We start from the raw sequence: 6,033 nt of genomic DNA, 5'->3' as shown, positions 1-6,033 counted from the left end.
TAAATAAATTTAAATTCGAATTTTTTAAATTCTGAGTTTAAATAAATTTAAATTCGAATTTTTTGAATAGAATTTGAGTTGGCTCGTTAATGTAATAAATGAGTTTATTACGAATTGAGTTTGAATCGAATTCAAGTTTAATATTTATTTTATGAATCGAGTTTGAATTTATAAATAAAACTCGAGTCGAGTTCGAACTCGAATTTAAACTTTTAAATTTATTTTCTAATGGAGACTGAGTTTGTCAAAACTCAGCTCAGTTTAATTTAAGTACAATCCTAAAGTTTAATTTGAGTACAACCCTATTGATAGATCTATTGTTCTCATCCATGAAAATTACAATAAATCAATTATCCTATTTTATTGCTTATGGTATTATTTCTTGAATACTTAACTGAATTCTTAATGGTATTTTTTTAATAAAGATAAAATAAAAGGAGAAATATTAATTTAAATAATAAATAATTAAACTTAGGAAAAAAAAGAGCACGGTAAAATTAGAGAAATAAAAACTTGAAAATTTTATTAAATTTAGAAATAAATATTTACTTTAGAACTTTCATTTTTTAAAAGTTTTCTTTAACAAATTCTTAAATTAGACTGTTTTTTTTTTTAAATAAATTCAAATTCAATGCCTTCAGCTTATTAAAAAAAAATTCAAAGATCTCTTAATTTTGTAATATTAATAGTTAAAACCTTTGATATATTTAACTTTTAAATCTAAAATAATTAATTCATATGATCAAGTCTGAATAAAATTACTTTTTTGTGATAAATATTAGGGTGCAATTATGTATTTAATTTAAAATATATTAAATTTATATATATAACAATAATTAAGTTGATAACTGTAATTTTTTGATTAAAAAATTAAAGAAAATTAAATTATGTTTATATACTTATTAATAATTATGTTGATGACTGCAATTTTTTTATTAAAAAATAAAAAAACTAAAAAGACAATGGTGTAAATATTAAAAATAACAATCTAGCTATATTTCAATAGTTAGTTTTAAATCCATCTCTTCACCATAAAACTATTTAAGATATTAATTGTAAAGCGATTAAAATTTATTGATAAATCAATAATTCGATTCAAATTAAACTGATCTTACTCATATTATGCTCTCCGAATACATACAAAATTAATATAGTTGAGTTTACATTTAATTCTCTTAAAAAACAATGAAAGCAAAACAAAAAAAAAAATAATAAAGGAAAGAGTTTAGAAAGTCTCCATTGTTCAAAGCCCATCTGCCATTTTCATCCCATGAGTCTAGCTAAAAATAATTTTAATAATTAATTGCAGCTGACAATATAAATATTAATCAGCTATTATGCTGAACATGAACCGATTCAATTTACTATGTATATTACATTATATTTTGAGAGGTTTTAAATTTAATAAAAATAAATAATATTGACTAAATTCTGTGTAGTTATGATTAAATTTTAAAAAATAAATAAATAAATTTTTATAAAATTATGCATAATTTTAATTTTTTAAATAAAAATTTTATAAATTATAAAATTATAAAAAATATTTAATTAAATTTATGTGAGTTAAAATATTCAATATATTTTTTTTTTGTCACAAAGTAAAGCAAACCATCGATGGCAATGAGAAAACAAATTTTATTTTATATAAGGGATTAATTTTGAATGAATTATTTGAAATGAACTTCTTTATAAAAGCAAACCATCGATGGGTATGTTGAGCAAGGGTTTCGGTTTGGAGATGTCGTGAACTTTAGAGAATTCAAGAAGCAGAGCTGATTAAAGGAAAATTGTGAAATTGGTTTTGTGGAGGGTATGGAGGAGGGTGTGGTTGAGTGAAAAATGGGTATGGATGGTGCTCCTGGGGGCTGATGGTGAGATTGGAGAGGTGATGAGGTTGTCGTGAAATGAGTTCTGGTGTTGAGAAGGGTTCGGTGGAGTAGGGTGGAGTTGATTCTTGATGGTCTTGGTGAGGAAGATGAAGGGGAGATGGCGTGGAGGTGAGATTGAGTGAAGGAGTGGAGAAGAAGAGGAGGCTGAGCAGATGGGGGACTGGTTCTGTGAGCTAAATGGGGAGAGCGGGTGTAGTCGGTGCAAGTGATGAGAGATGGGAGTTGAACTTGAGATGGAACAGAGATTGTTCTATTGGCAAACTCTCAATTGCTCACCTCTCAATTTCCCATGGTTTTGAAGTTGGGCAGATTAAAAAAGGGTAATTTACGATTTAGTCTCTAAGTATTACCATTATTAACAAGTCAGTCCATGTATTTTTAGAAACCTATTAAAACGTCCTTATGTTTTATTTCCGTCAACGAAATAGTCCTTCCGTCCTATTTTCCGTTAAAATTAGATAAAGAAGGAGAGAGAAAAATTTTAAAATCCAATTTTACCCTCAAATAAAACCATTTATTTAGTCCTTGTATATTACAATTATTAACAAGTTAGTCCTTACATTTTTAAAAATCTATTAAAATATTTTTATCTTTTTTCATAACTATTAAAACGTCCTTATCGTTTTTTTATGTCAACTAAATAGTCTCTATCTTTTCTCAGATCTATTAAAACGTCCTTATCGTTTCTTTTTGTCAACGAAATAGTCCATGTCTTTTCTTTCGTCCTCCTCCTCCTCTTCCTCCTTCGAAAAAGAAGAAGAAGAAAAAGAAGAAGAAGAAGAAGAAGAGAAAGAAGAAGAAGAAGAAGAAGAAGGAGAAGAAGAAGAAGGAGAAGAAGAAGAAGAAGAAGAAGAAGAAGAAGAAGAGAAAGAAGAAAAAGAAGGAGAAGAAGAGAAAGAAGAAAAAGAAGGAGAAGAAGAAGAAGAAGAAGAAGAAGAAGAAGAAGAAGAAGAAGAAGAGAAAGAAGAAAAAGAAGAAGAAGAAGAATGAGAAGAAGAAGAAGAAGAGAAAGAAGAAAAAGAAGCAAAAGAAGAAGAAGGAGAAGAAGTAGAAGAAGAAGAAGGAGAAGAAGCAGAAGAAGAAGGAGAAGAAGAAGAAGCAGAAGAAGCAGAAGAAGAATTGATGAAGAAGAAAAGGGAGGAGGAGAAGGAGAAAAATAATGGGGGGTAATATAGTCTTTTACTATATTTTTAACGGCAAAAATAGACAGAATGACTATTTCGTTGACGGAGAGAAAACATAAGGACGTTTTAATAGGTTTCTAAAAATACAGGGACTGACTTGTTAATAATGGTAATACCCAAGGACTAAATCGTAAATTACCCTTAAAAAAAACACATATTCTGTCGGCAAACTCCCAATTTCTTTTCAAACGGTGGAAATTAGGACTATACAACACTCCAAAACCTTAGATTCTTTGATTGAAAATTAAAGGAAAGGTTGGTATATGAATATGAGCTTATAACTATTCTTAAATAGTATAAATAAAAGTTGATATATTTAATTAAAAATAATTTATAACAAGTTAATTTATTTTGTTATTAAAGGAGATATTTAAAATTTAAAAGTTAGGAATTAGAGTTATTAAAATTAAAATTAAATTTTGTATTCTTCATTTTTTTTAATTTTCTTTTTTTTTACTCTTTTCCTTTTTTATTAGAATTAAAAATAAAATACTAATATAATTAAAACAAAATAAACCATTAAATTTTTAAAATCAAAATAAATAATATTGATTTAACTAAAATAAGGAGTATAAAATGGAAGAGATTGCACTACTACAGTCGTGGAAATGGGAAGACGTCAAATATTCTTTTTATAAAATATTTAAGGGTTCAGTTATTTAGTTTTATTTCTTATATTTTAATTAAGCTTTAAAATTTAAAATATTTTATATTATATATATATATTTGAAGATTTACTATTTAATTTTACATATTAAGTAAATTTTTATATTTTAAAAAAAATTATTAAAATATTTTAAATGTAAAAATAAAACATGTTCTCCCTTGAAGCAACCGAGATGGATAAATTGGGTTTATAAAAAAGGTTAAAAATGTAAAAAAATAAATTATAAAAAAATAAAAAAGGAAGAGAATGTCTTAAACATATTCTCTTCTCAAGACCCTCCTTGAGATTTTAACTCTATTATTAAATTTTCTTTGAGTGAAGATTAAGATTAAAATTTCTTTCAATTCTAGAGCAAAATCCTTTCTCTTTGAGTGAAGATTAAAATCCCTTTCAATTTTAGAGCAAAATCCTTACTCTCTCTTTGAGTGAAGATTAAAATCCCTTTTAATTCTAGAGCAGAACCCTTACTCTCTCCAATCCTCTTTTTCTCACACGAACAATCTTTTACTCAAAATCACACTCACTGCAATAAATTCACTCAACAAATTGTCACTCAATCTTAAAACACAAACCAATTACAATTCAAGAGAAAGTTCAATTATAACTCAAGGCAAACTATTAAGAAATTAATGCTAGAGGAAGAGTGTAAAAAACTTGAATCTCAATAATTGTGTACTTAGATAATTATTGTAACTTCTTTCAGATTAAAAACATATTTATAGTTTTATCATAAATATGGTCATTGGACATGCATTAAATGCAAATAGAACCGTTTGTATATTGAAATAGCCGTTATTCGTGCTCAGAAAAAAAAACTCATGTTTGACGGCTGTAACAGCCCGGACGTGATCCCCGGCACTGTTACCAGCTCACGGCCCAGGGCTATCCCTCGCCTGGCCCTCTCGCCACCTCGGGCTTTCCACTGGCCCCGTGAACAGCTCTTATTAACATCCCTTCACCCTCACGGGTTCCGGGCAGGATTTGTCCCCTTGGGTTCTCGACGTCGCATCCTTCCCCAAGTGGATTTGGCCCAAATTTCCCTTAGGAAATTAGGTCGCCTCCCCCACTGCTCGAACCCTTGACCTCCCACTTTAAGGGAATAGTCTGGTGAGAGTGAGTACCAATTGTGCCATTGGAACAATTGGTATTCACTCTCACCAGACAATCCCTTAAAGTGGGAGGTCAAGGGTTCGAGCAGTGGGGGAGGCGACCTTTGGGCCAAATCCACTTTAGGAAAGGATGCGACGTTGAGAACCCAAGGGGACAAATCCTGCCCGGAACCCGTGAGTGTGAAGGGATGTTAAGAGCTGTTCACGGGGCTAGTGGAAAGCCCGAGGTGGCGAGAGGGCCAGGCGAGGGATAGCCCTGGGCCGTGAGCGGTAACAGTGGCTGCTTAAAGTCAGTCTATATTCGGTAGCTGAACATTTGAGACTTTTATTTCTATTTCTTCGCTCTCAAAAGCAAAAAGTTTCATTTAGGAGGCATATTGAAAACAAACTTTTGGCGGTCTAAAATCTATATTTAGTGGCCAAACATTTGAGAGTTTTGCCTCTGTCCCTCCATTTTTAGAAGCGGAACATTTGATATTAAGAGGTAAAAAATATTTCATTAAATCTTTAAAAAATCATAACTTAGACTATAAAACTCTGTTTTTCAATCCATTTGAATTCTTGCAACCTATATTTTGAGATCTTTTATTTTGATAAAAAATAATTTCGAAAGCACTCATTTTAAAAAATTTCATTTTGACCCCTCAAAGTCATGGAGCGAAAAACTTACGTTATAAACTTTTAATTTTTATTCTATTTGAATTTTTTGCAACTTATAATTTGAAATATCTTATTTGGTAGAAAAATATCTCCAGAAAAGTTTCATATATCAAATTTCATTTTGGTCCCAAAAATAATTATTTAAAACTTGGTCATATTTATAAATTTTTAGACTTAAAAAGAAAATTTGAACCAACACAATTAATTAATTAAAATTGACAATGTATAAAATAAAAATTACAATTTGATCTCTTTATTGTCATATACTTTCAAATTTAGCATTTTTAATTCTTGAAAATGAAGCAATTTCATTTATTTTAAAAAAGAATCTACAAGCTCACACAAACACTTTTGAAAATAATTAGTAAGATATCAATTGTCTATTAGTCATCAAAACAAAAATTACAACACTTAGATCCAACAGAACCGAAGAAGAAGAACAACAACTAAAGAAAAAGAAGAAAAAGAAAGAGGAGGAGCAAAAGAGGATCCTGTGGCTTTTTACTATATTTTTAATGATAGAA

Source organism: Manihot esculenta, chromosome 5 (genome assembly GCF_001659605.2).
Source record: "Manihot esculenta cultivar AM560-2 chromosome 5, M.esculenta_v8, whole genome shotgun sequence".
Taxonomy (NCBI): Eukaryota; Viridiplantae; Streptophyta; class Magnoliopsida; order Malpighiales; family Euphorbiaceae; genus Manihot; species Manihot esculenta.
This window is presented reverse-complemented; position numbering follows the sequence as displayed.